At 46.1% G+C, this 22,739-nt stretch overlaps 2 long non-coding RNA genes and 1 pseudogene across 3 annotated transcripts in view; 2 read left to right on the top strand and 1 right to left on the bottom strand.

The window, feature by feature from the left end:
• LOC714466 (class I histocompatibility antigen, Gogo-B*0101 alpha chain-like) overlaps window positions 1-22,739 on the bottom strand; it is a 31,084-nt pseudogene that overhangs the window by 5,596 nt on the left and 2,749 nt on the right. The gene's annotated exons all lie outside the window — the stretch shown is intronic.
• On the top strand, window positions 6-4,826 carry LOC144340495 (uncharacterized). The gene is made up of 2 exons (XR_013416676.1): window positions 6-1,237; window positions 1,781-4,826. It is a non-coding gene; the product is annotated as an uncharacterized LOC144340495 (long non-coding RNA).
• Window positions 5,858-22,321, top strand: LOC144340493 (uncharacterized). The gene is made up of 4 exons (XR_013416673.1): window positions 5,858-10,058; window positions 11,941-15,781; window positions 15,998-21,793; window positions 22,129-22,321. It is a non-coding gene; the product is annotated as an uncharacterized LOC144340493 (long non-coding RNA).

The raw sequence follows: 22,739 nt of genomic DNA, 5'->3' as shown, positions 1-22,739 counted from the left end.
AGTTAATTTTTTTTTTCCTTTTTTGTAGAGAGGAAGATCTCATCAAATTGCCCAGACTAGTCTCAAACTCATGGCTGCAAGTGATTCTCCTGAGTCATTCCCTCAAATGTTAGGATTACAGACATCAGCTACCACACCAAGCCAAGCAACACCTATTTATTTGTTTACAGCTCCTTAGAAATCCCGGCATGATGTGGATAGGGTCTCTGTTCAGGGATTCCCAAAGCTGTGTTTTCATTTTGAGATCCTCCTTCAAGCTTATACAGAGGTGACAGAATTCAGTTTCTGGCAGTCGTAGGACTGAGGTCCCTGTTCCTTGCAGACTGTCAGTATGGAGAGGGGCAAGAGCTGCACTCAATTCCTGGTTCCCACCACTGTTCTTTGCCACACAGCTCCTCCATTTTCAAAGCCCATAGTGCAGGAAACCACTCATGCTGAATTCCTCTCACACTGTGAATCTCTATGCTCAGGAAGAACCCAGTCCTTTCAAGGGCTCACAACATGAGGACAGCCCAAACCAGGATAGTCCCTGTCTTAAAGTCAATTGATTTAGGACCTTAATTATATGTGCAAATATCCCTTCACAGCAGCACCGACATTAGTGTTTGTTGAGTAACTGGGGGAAGGTGAATGACCAGGGGGTGATTTTTGGAGGCCATGATAGAATCAGCCTAGCATGGCCTGGATCTTTCTTTTGTGTTTAATTGGAATATAGTTGGAAATTGAAATTCCAATGAAACAATCACTGTGAATGGTAATAAAATATATCTTATCTAGCCATTGAAATTCTTCTTACCTCTTAAAACCAAATGAAATGTTTAATATCTTATAATTAATTTAAGCCAGGTGCAGTGGCTGATGCCTGTAATCCCGATATTTTCAGAAGCAGAGGCAAAGGCAAATCGCTTGATTCCAGGGGTTCAAGATCAGCCTGAATAACATGGCAAAACCCCTATCTTTACAAAAAATACAAAAAATTAGCCAGGTATGGTGGTGCATGCCTGTACTCCCAGGTACTGGGATGGCTAAGGTGGGCAGATCACTTGAGCCCAGGAGGTTGAGGCTGCAGTGAGCTGTCATCCTTCCAAGGCAGTCCAGCCCAGGTGACAGAGCAAGACCTTTTCTCAATAATAATAATAAATGTAGAGCAAATGAAAATTAAAGTGCAATAATTTTTCCTCTCTTATGAAGCTATATTAGTTATTTACTGTTATTTAACAAATCATTTAAATTTAGTGTAATGCCCAGACAGTAAGTTCCCCAAAGAAGACCACCAGAGCCCAGAGTCAAAGCCAAGCGGCAAGGATCTTTTACTGCAAGTTCGAACTTGGTCCCTCCATTCCACAGCATACAAGAGGGCCCCGAACAATGCGAAAGCTTGCCTTTTATAGCCCGATGTAAATAGGATACGTAAAGTTACAGATGAACAAGGAAATTCTTTTGGTTACAGCATTATAATTGGTTTACATTTTAAGCTATACATTTAGCAGTTTTCTATTGGTTCCCGCGCTTTCAGTAAAACCATGAGCGGCTGTGTCCTTATCGGAGACTTTCCAGGTGGTGTTTTTTTTTTTTTCTTTAAAGTCGAGATATATGGTAGTCTCTGAGTTGAGGAATGTGTTTGTACTGGGCTCAGGAAGTTGAGAGATAAATGGTGGGATGTGTTTGTACTGGGCTCAGGAAGTTGAGAGATAAATGGTGGGATGTGTTTGTACTGGGCCTGTTTGTGTTGAGCCCGGGGCTGAGGAATGTGCCTGATTTCTTTCATTTCTTTCATTAGCAGCTCACAAAAACAAATATTTATCATCTCCTGCAGTTTCCAATGGTCAGGAATCCGGAAGAGGTTTCCCTGAATGCTTCTGGCTCAGGGCCTCTCACAAGGTTACAGTCCAGCTGTCAGCCAGGGCTGCATTATCTCAGGGCTTAACTAGACTTGAAGATTCACATGAAACATGGCTCACTCACATGGCTATTGGAAGAGGCCTCAGTTTCTTGTTGTCTGGTCCCAGAAGGCCTCAGTTCCTTATTGTCTGGTCCCAGGAGCCCTCACTTCCTAGCCACATGGACTTTTCCACAGGGCTACTAATGACACAGCAGCTGGCTTTCCCCAGAGTTCATGATTCTAGAGACAGAGAGAGCAAAGGTGGAAAGCCACAATGCGTTTTATGTTTAACATCCCAAGTCACAAACTGTTATGTCAGCATTCCTCTATCAGTTAGAAATGCATCATTAAGTCCAGGCCACACTCACCAGGAGGGAATTAAGCTGCACCTCTTGAAGGGAGGATTCTCAAAGAATTTGCATATATGTTAAAAGCAAAATTAAAATTATTGTTTCAGGATTTTGTAAATCAAAAGCTTCTTTCATCTGATTCTTTTATTTAATGATTTCAGCTTCTCTTTTTAAAGTAATGATTAAAAGTTTGCGACATCGCAAAGCCTTGGGTGCTGAGGGGGAAAAAGTTTCAGACAGGAAGGAGATAAAACAATATCTCTGAGTTTTTATTGCAAATACCTCTGATAACAATGATCTCTTTAATTTGTTGCAACACAGTTGAGAACATACAGTAACTAGATCAAATAGTTCTAAGACTTCAGTGCCACAACAATAATGCCTTGAAAATAAGTCTTTGTTTTTTCTAAGGTGTCTCAAATGTGATTTTAAAATGCTCCAAATGCCAATTTTCATATTCATATATCATCTTCAACAATATTTGCCTAATCAGATTGCTTTTCAGGTAGAAAAATGTGACTCTCATGCCTCAGTCAACATATCTAGCTTAGCATGATGCCAATAACTTTGGTTGGATGCAGTTTCCCAAAATGGTTAGCTCCAATCTAGGAACAAGATTTTTCTAAAACTACCTTTTTGGTGGGCATCATATAATAATCTTAACATCTTTGGTTCTGGTTTTGAATGAGATGTGATAGAAGCGATTTGGACACCACTGTGGTTTGTGAACCCTGAAAATCTGAGACAGGACTCAGTTAATTTAGAAAGTATATTTTGCCAAGGTTGAGGATACGCACCCATGACACAGCCTCAGGAAATCCTGATGACTGTGCCCAAGGTGGTCAGAGCACAGTTGGGTCTTATACCTTCTAGGGAGACATGAGACATCAATCAACATATGCAAGATAAACACTGCTTTCTTCTGGAACAACGGGACAACTCAAAGCAAAGACGGGACAACTCGAAACAGGGAGGGACTTCCAGCTCACAGGTAGATAAGAGACAAATGACGGCAATTCTTTTGAGTTTCTGGTTTTCCTCTCCAAAGGAGACAATCAGACATGCATTTATCTCAGTGAGCAGAGGGGTGACTTTGAATACAATGGGGGGCAGGTTGGCCCTAAGCAGTTCCCAGCTTGAGTTTTCCTTTAACTTAGTGATTTGGTGGCCCCAAGATTTATTGTCCTTAAACAGATTCTAAATAACACTTCTATTATGTGCTTCTAAAGTTTTTTTTTAAGCAGCCCTATTGTGTTTTCCAGCCATATTTGCTGTTCCCTCACTGGTTATTCCTATGTAATATTTCCCTGTTTAATTTATTTTGACCAACCATGTGTATTTCCAATTCTGTAAAAGTTTAATTTGGGTATATGTGTGGTAATATGTAACACATCAAATCCTTTGCAAGATGAAATTGCCTTACACATCAGATTGAACATTGTATACCAGAAAATCTAGAGAGATACCAGTGATCCAAGGATCAAATGACCTATTTCTAGCCAAGGCCATTTTCATGAAATCCTGGTACTCTCTGTCACATGCCTCCTTACTATTGGCTATGGCTTTGTTCCAATTAAGAAGTCATAATCAAGTAACTAACTGGGCAACCAGCACTAGCATAAGACACAGAATCTGTGAGACCACCCTGGGCTGCTGCCCAATTCCATCCCCCAGAAAGAGCCTCCATCCTGGGTCTTGTGATTATTATTCCTTTGTATTTTTATAGAGATTTGTACAATAAGTGTATATACACCCAAACCAAATATGAGTTAATTTTGCCAGTTTTTGAGCTTTCTGTATGGTAAACTCATACTGCATTTATGTTTCCAGGATGCACATTCTGTGCAGGAGTCCTCTTTGGTGTGGGTGGCTGTCTTCCATTCATTTTTAGACTGCTGAAGCTTTATATTTTATTGTTATACTACAATTTTGCTGCTTTTCTATTCATGTATATGTGGTTAACTCCAGTTGTTGTAAACATTAGTGTGCTTGTCTCCTGGACACATAGGCAAGAAGGTTCCCAGAGTATATGATCAGGAGTGGGATGGTCGGATGATCTGTTGCATGGACTTTACCCATACTAGATGATGAAAATTTGATTTTCAAACTGATTTTACCAACTTAAACTTTTTTTTTTTTTTTTGAGACGGAGTCTCACTCTGTCGCCCAGGCTGGAGTGCAGTGGCGGGATCTCAGCTCACTGCAAGCTCTGCCTCCCGGGTTCACGCCATTCTCCTGCCTCAGCCTCCTGAGTAGCTGGGACTACAGGCGCCCGCCACCTCGCCCGGCTAGTTTTTTGTATTTTTTAGTAGAGACGGGGTTTCACCGTGTTAGCCAGGATGGTCTCGATCTCCTGACCTTGTGATCTGCCCGTCTCGGCCTCCCAAAGTGCTGGGATTACAGGCTTGAGCCACCGCACCCGGCCCAACTTAAACTTTTACAATGAAACTTTTACATCAGTGGAAGAGCTCATGTTCATGATGTCTTCTGAAAACACTGGCTTAAAGGTGAGGAATTAAGAGTTAAAAGCCACAGTCTTGGCTAATATCCAGAACCTATAAAGAACTAAATCAAATTTACAAGAAAAAAACAAACAACCCCATCAAAAAGTGGGCAAAGGATATGAACAGACACTTCTCAAAATAAGACATTCATACAGCCAACAGACACATGAAAAAATGCTTATCATCACTCGCCATCAGAGAAATGCACATCAAAACCACAATGAGATACCATCTCACATCAGTTAGAATGGCAATCACTAAAAAATCAGGAAACAACAGGTGCTGGAGAGGATGTGGAGATATAGGAACACTTTTACACTGTTGGTGGGACTGTAGACTAGTTCAACCATTGTGGAAAACAGTGTGGCAATTCCTCAAGGATCTAGAACTAGAAATACCATTTGACCCAGCCATCCCATTACTGGGGATATAAGTCATACCAAAGGATTATAAGTCATGCTGCTATAAAGACACATGCACATGTATGTTTATTGAGGCACTATTCACAATAGCAGAGACTTGGAATCAACCCAAATGTCCATCAGTGACAAACTGGATTAAGAAAATGTGGCACATATACACCATGGAATACTATGCAGCCATAAAAAAGGATGAGTTTGTGTCCTTTGTAGGGGCATGGATGCAGCTGGAAACCATCATTCTCAGCAAATTATCGCTAGAACAGAAAACCAAATACCACATGTTCTCACTCATAGGTGAGAATTGAACAATGACATCACTTGAACACAGGAAGGGGAACATCACACACCGGGTCCTATTGTGGGGTGGGGGGGAGGGAGGGATAGCTTTAGGAGATATACCTAATGTAAATGACGAGTTAATGGGTGCAGCACACCAACATGGCACATGTATACATATGTAACAAACCTGCACGTTGTGCACATGTACCCTAGAACTTAAGTGTAATAAAATAAAATAAAATTTAATTTAATTTAGTTTAATTTAATTTAAAAAGCCATTGTCTTGACTGCAGAATTACAACAGGTGTTTTTTATTCAGACTCTGTTAATAACATCCTGCTCTTTACTGGTATCCCATATATGTGGCATTATACTTATAATATAGCTTCAGAAAATGCTTCTTAGAGCATTACCACATAGGGTTATTTTATATCTTAGGAATATTTCATAATAAAAAGGAAAATTGGATGAAGTGCGGGAGGTTGGAAGGAAGGAAGGAAAGGAAGGAGGGAGGATGAAAATAGAGAAGAAAGAGAGAGGGAGAGGGACAGAAGAAAAAAGAAAGGGAAGGAAAGAAAGCAACAAAGAGAAAAAGACAAACTGAAATCAAGAAGAGAATAGATGTAGAGGAACTGGAAACACCATGTATGGCCAGTATTATCAAAATAGAAGGAAGTGAACACACATAGATAACCACTCTAGAATCATGGAGACATAAGAGAGCTACATTAGTTGTCTGTTGCTGTGTAACAGATGTTCCCCAAGTTTAGTTACTTAAAACAACTTAAATGTAAAACAACTTGAAACTGGAGCCACTGCAGGTGGCAGAAGTTAGATAAACAAAAGGATTTTACAAACTGGAATAGGTAAGAGGTCACCGGTGTGCAGATGGAAAGGATTTTGTTGGTCCAAGTCCTCCAAGAAGCAGATGCCACCATGGGATAAAAGTTGCAGCATTTTATTAGGGCAGGCACCTGTTAGACAATGTGGGAAGGGAGCCAGCAAACCCTGGGAAAGGCAACAGACTGAGATGCAAGTGTGACCCCAAGTGATGGGCAGAAGGAGAAAAGGTGTTTTGGATGCATTCTAGAACACAGGCAATCTAAGGAGAGTTGAGCAAGGCCATGGAAGAGTCCTGCAGCCACCAATGGCCATCAAAGGAGTCCTCTGTGTCCCAGGAATGGTCCTGCTTTGGTGTCCCTGGTGTGACCTATTACTGGTTGGGAACAGCCCACGGGAAGCAGGGTCTCTGCATCACTGCTGCTGAGGATGTCAGAGCACAGGAACGAGGCCTTGGGAAATTACCTGGAAATGCGACTCAACTCTTCCTTCCTGAGGGGTCTGGGTTCTTGGAAATAAAACCCTCTCAGTCTGGGTTGGTGGACCATTCTCCTCACACTTACAATGGGACAAGCAGAACCAGGAGGCCCTGAAGAGGATCCCTGGGTTCCACATGAACTCCTCCTCCCCTCATTGTGTGACAGCAGCCATGCCTCCTCCTGGGGATCAGGATCTGTTACCTGTGCCTGGAGAGGAGGGGACTTCTCACCTGCTGGTCTCTGGGCACACACTGTCCAAAGTTGCTCTGTGGAAGCTGTAATGTGTAGTTCGGTGGGCACTCATTTGTCCCCTTTTAAGAGTACTTTCCTTTAGAATCCAGGACTTTCTACCCCGCAGAGCATGGTTTTGGGAGAGGAGAAGTGCAAAATCCCACAGTAGGTGAGTTGAAGGAATGGGATATGGAGCCACATCCATGTCTACCCCTTGGTATCTGGACCCACGTGTTCTTCCTACTGAGATCACAGAACCGTAGAGATGTCTTTGATTTTAAAAATGCACCATGTCCTGAAAGATGGCACCCTCCCACCCCCAAAGAGCTTCCTGCAAGCTGGCGCTGAGCTGTGCCTATAGAAGCTCTTTTCAGCATTCTTTATGGCCAGCAGCCCTTGGTTGGTGCAGATGGTGATAGGACCAGTGGGTCCCACAGCCATGGCCACACTGCACCTCCTTCCCTGTCAAGTGGGTCCCCACGAAGATACTGCACGGAGAGCAATGCCAAGCCTGTGGATCAGGAATATCAACAGCCCCCAGAGAGTGGTGCTGGCTGAAGGTTTGAGAGCAGGACAGGAAAACCCACCTATAGAATAGGTGCCTATCCCTGTGAAGATGAACCTATGGCCCTTCCAGGATGGAAGGAGTGCAATGTAGTCAACTCCTCACTTAGGGTCTGGTTGGTCACCTGAAAACATAGAGCCCTACCAGGTAACATCATTGGCCTCAAATGCTGATGAGTAGGACATTTAGAGGTGGCAGCATCTGGATCTGCCTTGGCAGGAGGGAGTCAGTACTGTTGGACCCATAGGTAGCCTCAGCCCTGCCACTGTGTTTGCTCCATTTATGTACCCATCGTACCCGGCCTGGCTGACCCATGGGGAAGGCTGACTAATTTCAATGCTCTGCTTGGTTGTTCAGGGCCATTTCAGGTTTGGGTGTTTTCTGCGGATGTTAACATGGGATTCAGGCTCAACTCACGTGAAACATTTCCATCTCATGATGGATGCTGTCGGGCATGTCCAATGTATGACTTCATGAGTTACACAGATGCTGATTCGTATGGGCACTTGGAATCACATGCTTGTTTTGTGTCCTATGATCAAGCATTCTCATCTCATCAGAGCCTGTAACATGCCAAAAGCTGCTTCTAACATATTGCTCTGCAGCTCTGCTTGGATGGGTATATGTCTCTGCTGTGGATGGCGTGGCCTTACTCCAGAATCCCAGGCCCTCCGTTGTGACTCTCCTGCTGGTGCTTGGTTTGGCTCCATCCCAAATCTTACCCCACCACTGGCACTTTCAGCACCAGGGGGTCTGAGGGATGGCGGCTGCACCATGGCCTGGATCTACTGCAGTGTCCTTTCCTGTGGAGGCTCCACTCAAAGCTGGCATCCTTCTATGTCACCTAGAGTGTTGGCTAAAGCAATATATCTACCTGTGGAATTTGATGTCAGAGCTCAAACGGGCTCACCAGGCAGTGTGCTTGCTTCCTTGCATGAGGATGCAAGATGCAACAGTTTGTCATTTACTTTGGAGGGGACACACCTGGATGCCCCTAAACACTGGACCTGTAAAACTTCACTGCAGTGGCCATTTCTGAATCTCTGTTAGGTTATCTTCACCCTCTGGAGAGAAGATGTTTCACCAAAGCCTCCAGTGTACTTTTCTCCTCTTGTTCATCCATCCCAGTCAACATGATGTTGTCAATGAAATGAAGGAATTTAATATTTTATAGGATGTCCAGGTTCTCCAGATCTCTTAAGACTGTACTATACAGGGCTGGGGAATGATAGTAGCCCTGAGGCAAACTATAAATAAATGTGTTGTGGATCCCACATGAGTCACTTTATATCCACTTTTTTTTTTTGACAGAGTCTTGCTCTGTCGCCCAGGCTGGATTACAGGTGCACGCCACCAATCCCGACTAATGTTTTTGTTTGTTTGCTTGTTTTGTTTTGAAACAGAGTTTCACTCTTGTTGCCCAGGCTGGAGTGCAATGGCACAATCTCGGCTCACCGCAAGCTCTGCCTCCCAGGTTCAAGTGATTCTCCTGCCTCAGCCTCCCAAGTAGCTGGGATTACAGGAATGCGCCACCACACTCGGCTAATTTTGTATTTTTAGTGGAGACGGGGTTTCTCCATGTTGGTAGACTGGTCTCAAACTCCCAGCCTCAGGCGATCTGCCCTCTTCTGCCTCCCAAAATGCTGGGATTACAGGCATGAGCCACCACACTCGGCCTATATTCACTTCTAATTGGAATGGAAAGGAATGCACTCAGCAAATCCCCAGCTGCACACTGTGTGCCTGAGGCCTTATTAATCTGCTCTACCAGATATCCAGCCGGCATGCTAGCTGCAATCAGGACTCCTACTTGGTCATGTCTGGAGTAATCCCCTTCATTCCTTAGGCCCCATCAGGCTTATTTGCTAGACTACACGGAGAGAATAGGCAACCCAACACCACCCCACATCCTTCAGCTCTCTAATGTTGGTGCTAACCCCACAACACTTGCAGTGACCTCCACAAGGTTCACCCTGGGACACACGATCATTTGTGATTTGGCCAGAATGGAGGCGGTTTCAGAGGTTTCCCTTTGGCCTTCAGCACAATGACAGCCCTTACTCCACAGACTAGGGACCCAGTGTGGGGGTGACTCCAGCCGCCAGGGCATCAGTGTCAATTATGCACTAGGAGAATGGGGACATAACTAGGGCTGGGTCTATGGACTCAGTGATTCCATGATGAGCCATAATGTGTCCAGGTTTATTTCTGTAATCCCCAATGTGATGGGGGTCATGATGGTGCTGTGGGCCTCTGGGCATCAATGTCATCTCACACTCAAAGTCAGACCCGCCCAGGTTCTCCCTATTTCCCTTTCCCAGGGTACAGTCTCTAAAGTAAATGGCTGTAGGTCCCTTTGCAGAACGGCTCAGCGAATTGACCCAGCATATACTTGCCATGGGATTGCACAGTCCTCCCTCCTAGGAATATGGACACCTCCTCCATCACTGGGGTCTGAATCTGAAGCTTGACTGAGATCTAGGCATTGAGAATGGATCATGATTTTGTATTGGGTCAAACACCCTCAGCCTCCTGCTCAATTCTTGCTTTCTTATCATAGATATCAAGCAGCACCCTTGCTGGCTGCCCGTCTGTTCTGACCCTGGAACACCACCCTCTATTAACCTTCCCCACAACTCCGGGCAGGTCAAGCCCCCTCGGCTGCTCCTCTGGGGTTGCCATGGTAACTGTGTCCTCTGGCTGTTGCAGGTCACTGCCATCACTTGTTCTCTATCTCTTCAGAGCCACACTCTACCCATAGATATTCATGAGCCCAACTCTGAGACAACCTTTCCTACCATCACCCCCAGCCTTCAGAGAACAGCACAACGAAACTTGTTAGTGATTCAGGTCCCTGTCGCCAGCACGTTCCTGAGGCTTTGCTAGAAGGTGGGCCCTCTGGGTCCTCTTATAAAGCACGGATCTTGTGGGCCTTCTGGCCTCACCCAATGTCTCCATCCCGCATGCCAAATTGCCTCAGCCTCATTATTCCATCCTCTACATGTTCCAGGGCAACTAAATCAGGTCTAGCTTGTGAGAGTCCGGCATCATTTTTTCCCAGTCTACATGGATCACCCCAGCAATGGGTTTGCCCCATGCCCTGGGGTCTTTGAAAAACCCTTGTAATATGGTTTGGCTGTGTCCTCACCCAAATCTTATCTGGAATTTCCACGTGTTGTGGGAGGGACTCTGTGGAAGATAATTAAATCATGGGGTCAGGTCTTTTCCATACTGTTCTCATGATACTGAATAAGTCTCACATGATGGTTTTATAAGGAGAAACCCCTTTCACTTGGTTCTCATTCTTCTCTTATCTGCTGCCATGTGAGACATGCCTTTCGCCTTCTGCCGTGATTGTGAGGCCTCCCCAGCCACATGGAACTGTGAGTCCATTAAACCTCTTTTGGTAAATTGCCCATTCTGGGTATGTCTATCAGCAACATGAAAACAGACTGATACATCATGCCTTGAGACAGTGTTCCCAAGTCAAAGGAGTTTTATTTATCTAGCTTGAAATTCTCTCCCTTTGATCAAACGCCCTCAAATTCCAATCCCAGAAGTGCTCCCCGGAATCCTATGTGGCCACGCCGGCTGGTTCCTGCAAAGCTCCCGAGTGGGATTCCTGCTGCGTTGTAAGGGTGAGGCTTCTGCAGCGTCTCCCAGCATAGAAAGTGGGAACCATTACTAGAGAAGGACAAGCCTTTTCTGCATGCCCACAGGGTCCTGGAGGGCACCCATCAGATAATGCTGTCCTAGTTTGCAGCATCTCACTTTTCCCCACCAAGGCCCTGACTTTCCACAAGAGGCCTGCCTTGGTTGAATGTCAAACATCTCTGGAGTTCTGTGACCCTCACAATAATGTCTTCAGCTACATCGCATGCTCTCTACCCTTTCTCCACAGGAAATAAGGGCCTCTCCATGAGACACTGCAGAGGCCCTCACACGTAGCCAGTGACAGCTGTTAGAATTCCTTAGATTCTCATTCTCCTTTTACAGGGCATCAACACAACCAAGCAGTAACCAGCCAACTTCCCTGTTGTAGGTTTTCCCTCCCAACCTGTCATTATTGTGTAGAGGCTTCTATCACCCCACCTAGCACCCAGTAACCAGGGCATCTTCTCAGGTCAGTGCTGGGGAGATCCGCAGCAGCTCAGCTGCACCTTGTGCCGTGGACTTTCTGTGTCCCCTACCAATGCGGATGGCATCCTCGGCCTGCCAGGCAGTGGGCAAGCTCAGCCCCAATCCCCGTTTTTGCCTGTGTTTATTGACCACTCCTGAAGCCACTTGTGTTGGTTAGCATCCCCTGAGGAGCAGACTGCAATACAGAATTAAATGTGCCAGGATTTATTAGGGGAAATAGCCATGAAAGAAATTGGGGAGCTAGATAGAAAAGACTGGGAAAGCCATAAGACTATGATGCAAGTGGCTTTTTTATTTTTATTTTTGAGTGATCTCAGCTCACTGCAACCTCCACCTCCCAGGTGCAAGTGATTCTCACGCCTCAGCCTCCCAAGTAGCTGAGATTACAGGCATGCACCACCACACCTGGCAAATTTTGTATTTTTAGTAGAGATAGGTTTTCACTATGTTAGCTAGGCTGGTTTCAAACTCCTGACCTCATGTAATCTGCCCACCTCGGCCTCCCAAAGTGCTGGGATTACAAGCATGAGCCACTGTGCCCGGCCAGACTGCAATGCAAGTTTAAACCCCAGTGAAGGAGAGAGGGAAGGAAGTTTGGCTGGAAGTATCCTAGACCCAGTGCAGGTTAAGAGAAGTTCAGTAAGGGTGAGCCCTGGAGCCTCAGTGGGCCTTTAAAGGAGGGACAGTCCTGCCTTTGTTTCTCCTCTTCCCTCAATTATTGAATCAAAGAAGCCCATGGCAAGCGTGGTCTCAGAGCACATGTAGCAATAGATTTTATAGCAGGTTCTTATCTGAATTCACTTCCTTGCAGATAGGACTGAGGTCCCCACTTCCTCGCTGGCTGTTGTCCAGGGGCCACCCTTAGCTCCTAGAGCCCTCTCTCAGTTCCTCACATGTGTCCTTCATGACATATCCAAACCTCCTGCTTGGAACCTCTGACCTCCCTGCTCTGCTGTGTCTCCTCTGTCTTCCTCCTCTGCGGCATCAGAGGCAACAAGCGGCAACAGCTGGAGCATCATCAGTTGTGCTTCCTCTAGCTGAGGGGCTGGAATGTGCATTCTCAAGACTGCCACAATGATCCAGTGGGGAGAAAGGACAAAGGGTGATGATAAAAGAGAAAAAAAGGTATGACCTGATGAACTGATACCTTTAAGTAAATGAGAAGGGATGATGTTTGGGACACCAGTAGAGGGACTGGCTCTGGCTGGGAGCAGGAAGGTTAACCCACAACAACCATCCATGTGGTAGAAGGCCCAGCATGCAGCGCAGCTGCAAATGCAAGAGCAGATGGAATCTGTGAAGTTGTCTTCTAGTGTGTTCAGTTTTCTCAGTGAAGTAGGAAGCAAGGTCATTAACTGAAGTAAGAATGCAGATAGAGGGTTGGATGTGTGAGCAGAGAGAAGGTGTGTGAGAGTCACCCAGGCCAGCAGGAGGCTGAGGGTGAGCCATGCTGGGAGACGGTGATTGCTGGCTGTGGTAGGGGGCCCCCATGAGGTGTGGGTCATGAAGTTGGAGAGAGTAGTCAGTGTGCTGTGTGCTGCTCTCCAGCCTCCTGCAGCTCATGGGGGCAGGTGCAGTGCAGGCAGAGGTGGAATCCACCAGCTGTGTAGTTTTGCCAAACAAGTGTGACAACCCAAGGGAGGGGCAAGAGAGGGATGGAAATTATTTACAATAGAATTCAAAATGGTTGAAGAGGGAGGAGAGGACATCAAGGGCGAGGGACAGGGAGTAGATGGCAGGATCACTCGGTTGGGAATCCCAGGGTGGGTGGAAGGATTGTTGGAATTGATGTACTATAGGGCAGACTCCAAGCCTGGAAAGCGGGCACATAGGCAATGAGTGGTTCACTGATATTACATCACAGCATATGATCAAATGATAGTATCTGTGTCCTCAGAGCCTGTGGCCTCCGTGCAAGGGGATGAGTGGAAAGATGGTCAGAGAATGGGAAGTGTGAGATTGAGAGTATGGAAGGGCTGGGGTTCTTGACCATGATGAGGCCTAGGGATGACAAGGGCATGAGATTCAGGCAGAGAGAGGAGAAGGTCATGGAGGAGAGGAGTTCCAGCATCAGAGAAGCCAGAGGTCGATGCACCCTCTGTGCTGTCTTGGTGTCTATTGCTGCCATAAAAATTAACACAAACCAAGTGGCTTTAAACAGTATCTATTTGTCATGTCACAATCATGTGGGTTACAAGTTCGACAGACTCATGGGGCTAAAATAAAGGTCTGTGTTCCTTCTGACTCTGAGGAAAAATCCACCCTCAAGGTCATTCAGATTCTTGTCTGAATTCACCTCCTTGCAGATAGGACTGAGGTCCCCACTTCCTTGCTGGCTATTGTCCAGGGGCCACCCTTAGCTCCCAGAGCCCTCTCTCAGTTCCTCACATGTGTCTCTTACAACATATCCAATCCTCCTGCTTGGAACCTCTGACCTCCCCTTTCTACGGTGTCTCCTCTGCCTTCCTCCTCTGCAGCATCTGACTCCAGCCAGAGCAGCTTCTCTGCTTTTTAATGGCTTGTGAGATTTATTCGGGCCCACACAGATAGTCCAAAATTATCTCACAGTTTTAAAGTCCTTAATCTTCATCACATCAGTGTTGTGCCTTTTGCCATGTAATATAACCTGCTCCAGGGTGACAAGAATTGAGATTGGACATCTTTGGGAACCATTACTCAGCCCATCACATCTGCGTATGTTGAAGTCACCAAGGATCAAGGAGATCAAGGATCAAGGATTGCTGGAGAGGGCAATAGTGAACCAGGAGCTACAAGAGTCAGGACTGAGAGGAACGGCCTGCAGCCCACAGGGAATGGCTGCAATGAGGGGAGTGGGGCCCAAATCTGATGACAGCTTAGGGGACTTAGGGATGAAGGAGGCAGAAAGGTTGAAGAACCACAGTGAAGAGTGAGGATGCCACCCCACCTCTGGGCCAAGGGTACAAGGTCCCTGTGGAAAGTCCCCCATGTGGGAGGACTTTGGACGGGGCCACATCCTCTGGGAGACACAGACATCGCTGGAGCTGCGAGGTGCAGGAACATCTGAGGCAGGATGTGGAAGTTTTGCTGATCATGGGCTGAGAATTCCCGGGGGCACAGCGGGTAGATTTCTGGATTCGGGAGGGGTATGAGGAGACAGAATAGGGGTGTGCGGAGCCTTGTGGGGATGTGAATGCAGAGTGTTGGGGGACCCAGTGTGACTGACACCAACAAGGAAAGGGCATGAGGAGCTCAGTCCTGGTGGACTCAAGGCAGACAACGGTGCTGAGGCTGTGGGAGACGACGGAGGAGGCTCAGGGATGGCTCTCACCTGGGCTCTGTCCATGGAGGTGAGGACGGTGAGACAGTTGGGCCTTAGTGCTGTGTGGGCTTCTTCTTGTCTCCCTGATGACTGGGTGGAGGGCCTGGAGGTAGAGGGGTCTTAGAGGATTCACTCTTGTCCCTGAGGGAGGGGGTGACTCACTCCAGGTCTCAGGTCTGCACTGACACCTTTCTTTGTGGCTTGGGGCTGCCTACTGTAAATTATTGGGGATTAGTCCATTTTGGAGTTATAACCTAAAACAGAGACTCAGATGGTTCAAATGTCCTTTTCACGAAGCAATGTTATTATATGCGTATCATTTAGATTGTCTTGCAAAAGTCTCATTTGTTGTTTTTCTAAATGCCTGTCAATATTGTTTTAAAATTTACAAATGTGATAAATGTATCCTCAATGTTAATTGGTTGCAGGTTGTTTAACCTTATATGTATAGTTTCACATATATATAACAACAGTAGTTTGGGCCTCTTATATTCTAATAATTAAGACTTTAAGCTGTGTCCACATTGCAGTGCAAGTATGTGTCATGCATAACCCTAGCACTAAGAGACAAGAGGGAAAGTCCCTCTCCCCTAAAATTTTAGGAAATTTCTGGGTTCTTTTTCCACTGAGGGGGGACAAGTCAGCTAGTGAGGAACATGAGGTCTTTGGCCTCATCTAAAGATGCTTCAGCTACCAGCTGTGAGAAGCACTGCCCACCAGGAAGGCCTCCCTGCCTGGCTCCTGGACTCTTACACCATGGCAGTGGCCATCTTCCCTCCCACTGCAGAGTGATATCCCGGATAGTGATATCACTCTGCAATGGGATGTGAATGCAGGGTGTTTGGGGGACCCAGTGTGACTGACACCAACAGGGAAAGGGCATGAGGAGCTCAGTCCTGGTGGACTCAAGGCAGACAACGGTGCTGAGGCTGTGGGACATGACGGAGGAGGCTCAGGGATGGACCCTTACACCATGGCAGCGGCCATCTTCCCTCCCATTGCAGGTGATATCCCGGATAGTGAGCTGCTAGCAACTGTCCACTCTCAGGCAGTTTTGCCTTCTAAGACACGGGTTTTTGTCTGAGGACCTTCTTGTTTTCAGATGATCAAAACTGGGGCCATCCACTCCCTTCTGAAGCACTTCTGCCCAGTGGCCTGTGGCTGTGCCCCCAGTCACAACAGGACACCCCTTCAGAACACGCTGCAGGAAGGCGACATCTCTACACAGGCTCACACGTGCAGTGTGTGCACGGAGCTTTGGTTCTAGTTCAGGAAGAATGGGAGGAGGCTCGCTAGTCCAACAGAGCTTGAGGCCTGTACCAGTGTCATATTCCAGGAGCCAAAGTTATAAGGGATACAAAGAGCCCAGACCTACCAGAGATGGCAAATCCCTACAGTATCATTCTGGGCCAGCAAGAAGAGGGAAAGAGAAATTATGGTCGTACTTCAGAAATATTGCAGGTTTGGTTCCAGACCATGGCGACAGAGCAAGTCACACAAATTTTTCAGTTTCCCAGTGCATATAAAAGTTATATTTACACTTGACTGTAGTCTTTAAGTGTACAATAGCATTATGTATAAAATGAACTATGTACATACCCTAATGTAAAACTACATTATTGCAAAAAAATGCTAACAATCACCTGAGGCTTCAGCTAATCCTAACCTTTTTGCTGTGGAGAGTCTTGTCTCAATGTTAATAATTGCTGACTGATCAGAAGGGTGGTTGCTGAAAATTGCTATGGCAATTTCTTAAAATAACACAGCGAACTTTGCAGCAAGATTCTTCTCCTCACTTGGACACTTAGAGGCCATTGTAGGGTTGCTAACCGGCCTGCCTTCAATATTTCTGTGTCTCACAGAATGGGGAAGGCCGGGAGAGAGAGAGAGTCAGTAAACCAGCCAGTTGGTGGAGAAGTCACAACAGTTATCAATAAGGTTCACCATTTTATAAGGGTGTGGGTCATGGTACCCCAAAACAATTACAAGAGTAACTTCAAAGACCACTGACCACAGGTCGCCATACAGGTATAATAATGAAAAAGGTTGAAATACTTCAATAATTACCAAAATGTGACACAGAGACATATAGTGAGCACATGCTGTTGGGAAAATGGTGCCAAATAGCTGTAGGTTATTTCCAAACAAAGGACCTAGCCACTCTTCTTTTGTAATTTTTTTTTTCACTATTGTAATTAATATCCTTATACCTAAAGATCTTTCCAGATATTGGATTTGGTTTTAAAATCACAGATTTCTCAAATATAAGTTATTAGGTGAAAGGGCATGAACATTTTTAAGCCTTCTCATACATATTATCAAATTGCTTCTCAAAAGCAGTGTACCATTATATTCACCCATTTATTCAACCCATATTTATGGAGCCCCGTCTCTGTATTTGGATTTCTAGATGCTGGAAATCCAAGTGGTGACTAGACAAGGTCCCTGCCTCAAAGAACTTGTGTCATTGATACAGACAACAAATGAAACAAATGAAAACAATTCTAATATCAGTGATAATTGTTACGGAGAAAATATGCTTGAGCTAGAAGATTGATGGAGGTGAGAATGGTAGGAGATATATTTTGTTGATCAAGATGTTCCTGAGAATTTGACCACTGGACATCTGAGCAGAGACCTGAATGGTGTGAGGGGCCTTTGGATCCCTGGGGAGCAGGTGCACATGGGGAGTTCCAGGGGGAGGTGCCTGAGACAGGATTGAGCAGTGTTAGTGGAGATGAGTGAGCTGGGCTGAGAGGGGTGGGATAAGGCCACAGTGGCCAGAGGGATCCTGTGATGAGTGGCTGTAGGAAATAGTGAGAGACTGGGGTTTCAACGTGCTAGGAAGGGAAGAGGCTGGAGTGTCTGTGGGATGTGGTGGTGAGGATGAGTTCTAATTCCCATTTGAAAGACTCACTCTGCCTATTGTGTGGGTGATGGACAGCGGGCATGAGAGTCAGCAGGAAGCTCGGCTGGAAAGCCCTCCAGTTTACTATCTTGGAGAGGATGGCTCCAGTGAGAAGACAGTAGAGGACTGAGAAGTTATTGGATTTGGGGTTAATACATTTTTAGCATGGTGTTAGCAGTAACTCCATGGAGAACCACACATTTATTTGCTTACTTTAATTCTATAACAACCTTCGAGGTGGCTTACTGCAACAAACCCAGTGTAATAAATACATATGAATTATTTTAAAATCAACACCAAGGAAAATATACATTTTAAAAGATTAAGGCTGGGGTAAAGCTAGAACATTACTAGGCAAGAAGGAACATCTGAAACATTTGCTGAAATGGAGTTCTCTGTTTACCTAGCCATAGATTTGTTGCCTCATGATTTCACTGCATCTGAGCACCACGGAGCGGGGCGACAGTGCAGGTCACTAGTCCCTTGTTTCCTGATTCAGGAACAGCATCCTGTTCTACACTTACAGTCAAAGGAAATTACATCATTATAAGATGTTTAATGATGAAGTCAAAGTCCACAGAGTCAGCAAGTAAGTGTAAAAACCTCAGGAGTCCAAGGAGAGTCTACATTTCTCCCCGGAAATGGCCTCACGACGTGCTGTTAAAGGGAGCGGGTCCTTTCAAGGGGCCCCAAGATACAGGAGCAACTGGGCTGCAGCTCTCAGTAAAGATGCCCTTTCTACCTGCAGTTCCACGAAACCTCACAGGCAACTTCGGTGATCTCACCTGAGCTAGGAATTCGGGTTTTTGATGTTGGTTCTCTTTGAGCCATTGTGTGAGCTTTAAAATGTGACGTGGAGATTTTGCTATACTGGTATTTCCTTGCTGGAATTTGACATCCATGGTGGCTCTGGTTTCCCTGTCTGGTTCCAGGAGGAAATGGAATGTCCTGCACTTTTTTTCAGCATCTCTTTGTGTAAGAAGGATCAGGAGACTTGGAGTCAAGGGCTCCTCCAATCTCACTCTCCTCCATAAAACAGTGTCCCGTAAGCTTTCTGGGGGTGAGGGCCTTGACACTGTGCTGTTCTGATGAATATAATTGTCCCAGCTCCCGAAATAAAACCACAGGTGCACAAAATACCGACTCTTGCAAGCAATGCCAAGGTGGGGATGTTTCCTAGGCACCAGGTTTAGCACTTTGTATGTATACACACAGGAGCCAGGCATTGTGGTTTATGTCTATAATCTCAGCACTTTGGGAGGCTGAAGCATGAGAATTGTTTGAAGCCAGAAGTTCGAGACCAGCCTGGGTAACAAAGTAAGACCCAGTCTCTACAAAATACACACACACACACACACACACACACACACACACACTGGGTATGGCGGCTCCAGTCTGTAGTCCCAGCTACTCGAGAAGCTGAGGTGGGAGGATTGCATGAGTCCAGGAGTTGGAGCCTGCAATGAGCTGTGATCGGGACACTGCTCTAGCTTGACCATCAGAGTAAGACCCTGTCTCAAAAACAAACAAACAAAAAAAACAAACAAACACAGCCAGAGTCAGCGCTGAGGGAGAGGCTGACCTCAGGGGTGGCGTCACAGGTATTTCTCAGGTCCCTCTCAGTGGCCTTTGTCTCTTTTTCCTGGAAGCGGAGGAAACTGTACTCCATGAGGGGAAGTCCTCTGAAGAACGCAGGAGATACTCAGGAGCGGGGTCCAGAGAAGGAAAAGGATGAGGAAGTGGAGACAAAGAGGAGGAGGCGGGGCAAGAAGGGAGCACGTGAGGAATGGGAAGGGGGAGGACCTTCCAGCTGTCAGAAAAGTCAGGCAGAATTTGGCTCTTGGTTTTTGTGCTTTATAAGAATGGATTTGGGGAACCAGCCGGAGTGGAAGATAAGGAGTCTACTTTGCGGAGGACACATGTGAGTCTCCTCCTAGTTTGAACTCATCAGTAGCAGCTGACAGCCAGGACCTTTGTGGGGGGCATGTGACACCCCTTTGCAACCAGGGTATTTTCTGCACCCCACCGGCCGCCCCTCCTGGGACAGCGCTGGTCCCTCCAACCCTAACAGGGAGGGAAGGAAGGAGAAGTCTGGAGGCTTTGGGTCCTCCCTTGTGCTCCTTCTTCCTCTGCCCTTTATTCCCTGAGTGTCCTCGCCTTTCGTCCGCTACCAGGACCCCACTACAGCAAAGCGCATCCTGCACACTGGCCTGGACTCCCTTTGTAACTATCCAGTGGGTTCATCTTGCCCGCTACCTAGACAAAACCGATTTACCAAGACAGGAGAATTGCAACAGAGAAAGAGTAATTCATGCAGAGCCCTCCGTGCGGGAGACTAGAGTTTTATAACTCAAATCAGTCTCCCTGAAAACTCTGATCAGCTTTTAACGATAATTTGGTGGATGGAGGGGCTAGTGAATCAGGAGAGCTGATTGGTTGGCCCCGGTATGAAATCATAGTGAGTGGAGGCTATTCTCTCAGGCTGAGTCAGTTCCTGAGTCGGGGCCACAGGACTGATTGGCAGGTCCAGATCGGGCCCTCCAGTTGTTAGAAATGCAAAAACCTGAAAAGACATCTCAAAAGGCCGCTTCGAGGTTCACAATAGTGATGTTGCCTACAAGAGTAACAGGAGAAGTTGCAAATCTTATGACCTCCGGAATAATGGCTGGTAATATTCAGAATTCCAGCCCGTCTCATCCTAACTTAATGACCGGTAGCCTTTCTTCGTTTTACAAGAACAGTTTTCCTTCAAGCTATAAACTAAATTCCTTCCCAAGGCTAGTTCAGCCTATGCCTAGAAATGAACAAGGGCAGTTTAGCGGTTAGAAGCAAGATGGGGTCAGGTAGGTTTGATATCTTTCACTGTCATGATTTCTCTAGTTATAATTTTGCAAAGGCGGTTTCACCTTGGCTTCAGACCCACCAATACAGTATCACTGTGCCCTGTCCTTCCAACCACTGCCACTAGGTGGAAGCAGAGCGAGCATCGCCCAGATGGGCTAGATTCTTGCCACAGGCTCACTGCTAGAACGAACGTTCTTGAGACTTTAGATCTGAAAGTCAGCCTGATTTCTGAAAGCCTTTGACCGGTTCCAAAATCAAATCAATACTCCAGGAACAAGATCTGCCTCGACTTTGTCTCCACCCAAGGACGCTATGGCTACGCAGTTTTCAAACGTGCTTTGAGAATAAATGGAACGGGGTCCCCTGTGTCCCCACTCATTTGCGTTTTCCTTTTTATTACAGCCAACCCCTTTTGTAAATATTGTTACATATCCCTTTATTCCACTGAAAACATCTCTTCCAAAGGCACTTTAAGAAAGATTCAATGCCATGAAAATAGGAAGGATCCTCTTGAACGAGAGTTTCTGGTGGTGGGTTTTAATGAACATTTTAGTTTTTAAAACTCTGTAACTATCTCGTTGTAGGGCTTAGCCTCATATTTTCAACTGAAATATTCTCTTCCTTAACCTCCACATAGATACAAGTTTATAATTTTTTTTATCTTAAAATTTTATTTATTTTTCTGTTTTGGGGACAGGGTCTCCTCCTGTCACCCAGGCTGGAGTGCAATGGCACAATCAGAGCTTACTGCAGCCTGGAACTCCCCAGCTCAAGCGATCCTTCTACCTCTGATTCCCAAAGAACTGGGATTATAGTCATGAAACACTGCAATCCACCCAAATCTAAGTTTATACTAAAAGATAAAATTTCAACATCGTAGGGGATCGGTCAGGTGGTGGGAATAATTATAAAGTTATAGGAAATAGACACAAACCTTCTTGGAAGGCAGAAAGTTTTGCAAAAGCCTCAGGATAGGGTTATGGCTGAAAGCAGCCTAATCCTCTTACCTTGAGTTAATAGCTTCGAGTAGGTACAAAGACATGTAAGGGTGCTTTTTTTTTTTTTTTTTTTTTTTTTTTTTTTTTTTTTTTGAGACTGAGTCTGGCTCTGTCGCCCAGGCTGGAGTGCAGTGGCCGGATCTCAGCTCACTGCAAGCTCCGCCTCCCGGGTTTACGCCATTCTCCTGCCTCAGCCTCCTGAGTAGCTGGGACCACAGGCGCCCGCCACCTCGCCCGGCTAGTTTTTTGTATTTTTTAGTAGAGACGGGGTTTCACCGTGTTAGCCAGGATGGTCTCGATCTCCTGACCTTGTGATCCGCCCGTCTCAGCCTCCCAAAGTGCTGGGATTACAGGCTTGAGCCACCGCGCCCGGCTGACATGTAAGGGTGTTTAAAGAGCATGTTTACTCATGCGGTCCTAAGACCAACCTTTGATCATTTGTAGTACTGCTCTCTCCGGGGGACAGGGACTAGATTAATTACCAACAGATGTGTTGACTCAAAGCCTTTGTCATTAAATCTGTGCTGAATAAAGGCCCACAGGGCCAGTTACTGAGGGTACCCAGGTGCCACAACCCCTTCTGTGAGTGGCCCGGCCCCCTGGCGCACTCATTCACTGAATATTGGTGTCTGAGTATGTTATTCATCCATCGTGCAGCTTGAGTCTGCTGGTCAGACCCCAGCACAACATTTAAGAGGAAATGAAAGTCACAAAGTTATCCCAGTCTCTGGAGTCACTGTCAAAACTTTCATGAGGAATCTTCCAGGTTTTCCCCTACTTAAAATATATATTAATATTATGTAAGTGGTATTAGTGGCATTTTCACCCAGGCTGGAGTGCAGTGGCACAATCTTGGCTCACTCTAACCTCTGCCTCCAAGATTCAAGCGATTCTCCTACCTCAGCCTCCCAAACAGCTGGAACTACAGGCACCCGCCACCACACCTGGCTAATGTTTGTATTTTCAGCAGAGACAGGGTTTCACCATGTTGGCCAG

The sequence above is a fragment of the Macaca mulatta genome, chromosome 4, assembly GCF_049350105.2.
Source record: "Macaca mulatta isolate MMU2019108-1 chromosome 4, T2T-MMU8v2.0, whole genome shotgun sequence".
NCBI classification, from domain to species: Eukaryota; Metazoa; Chordata; class Mammalia; order Primates; family Cercopithecidae; genus Macaca; species Macaca mulatta.
Note: the sequence above shows the minus strand (reverse complement) of the source record. Positions and strands in the feature narration are given on the sequence as shown.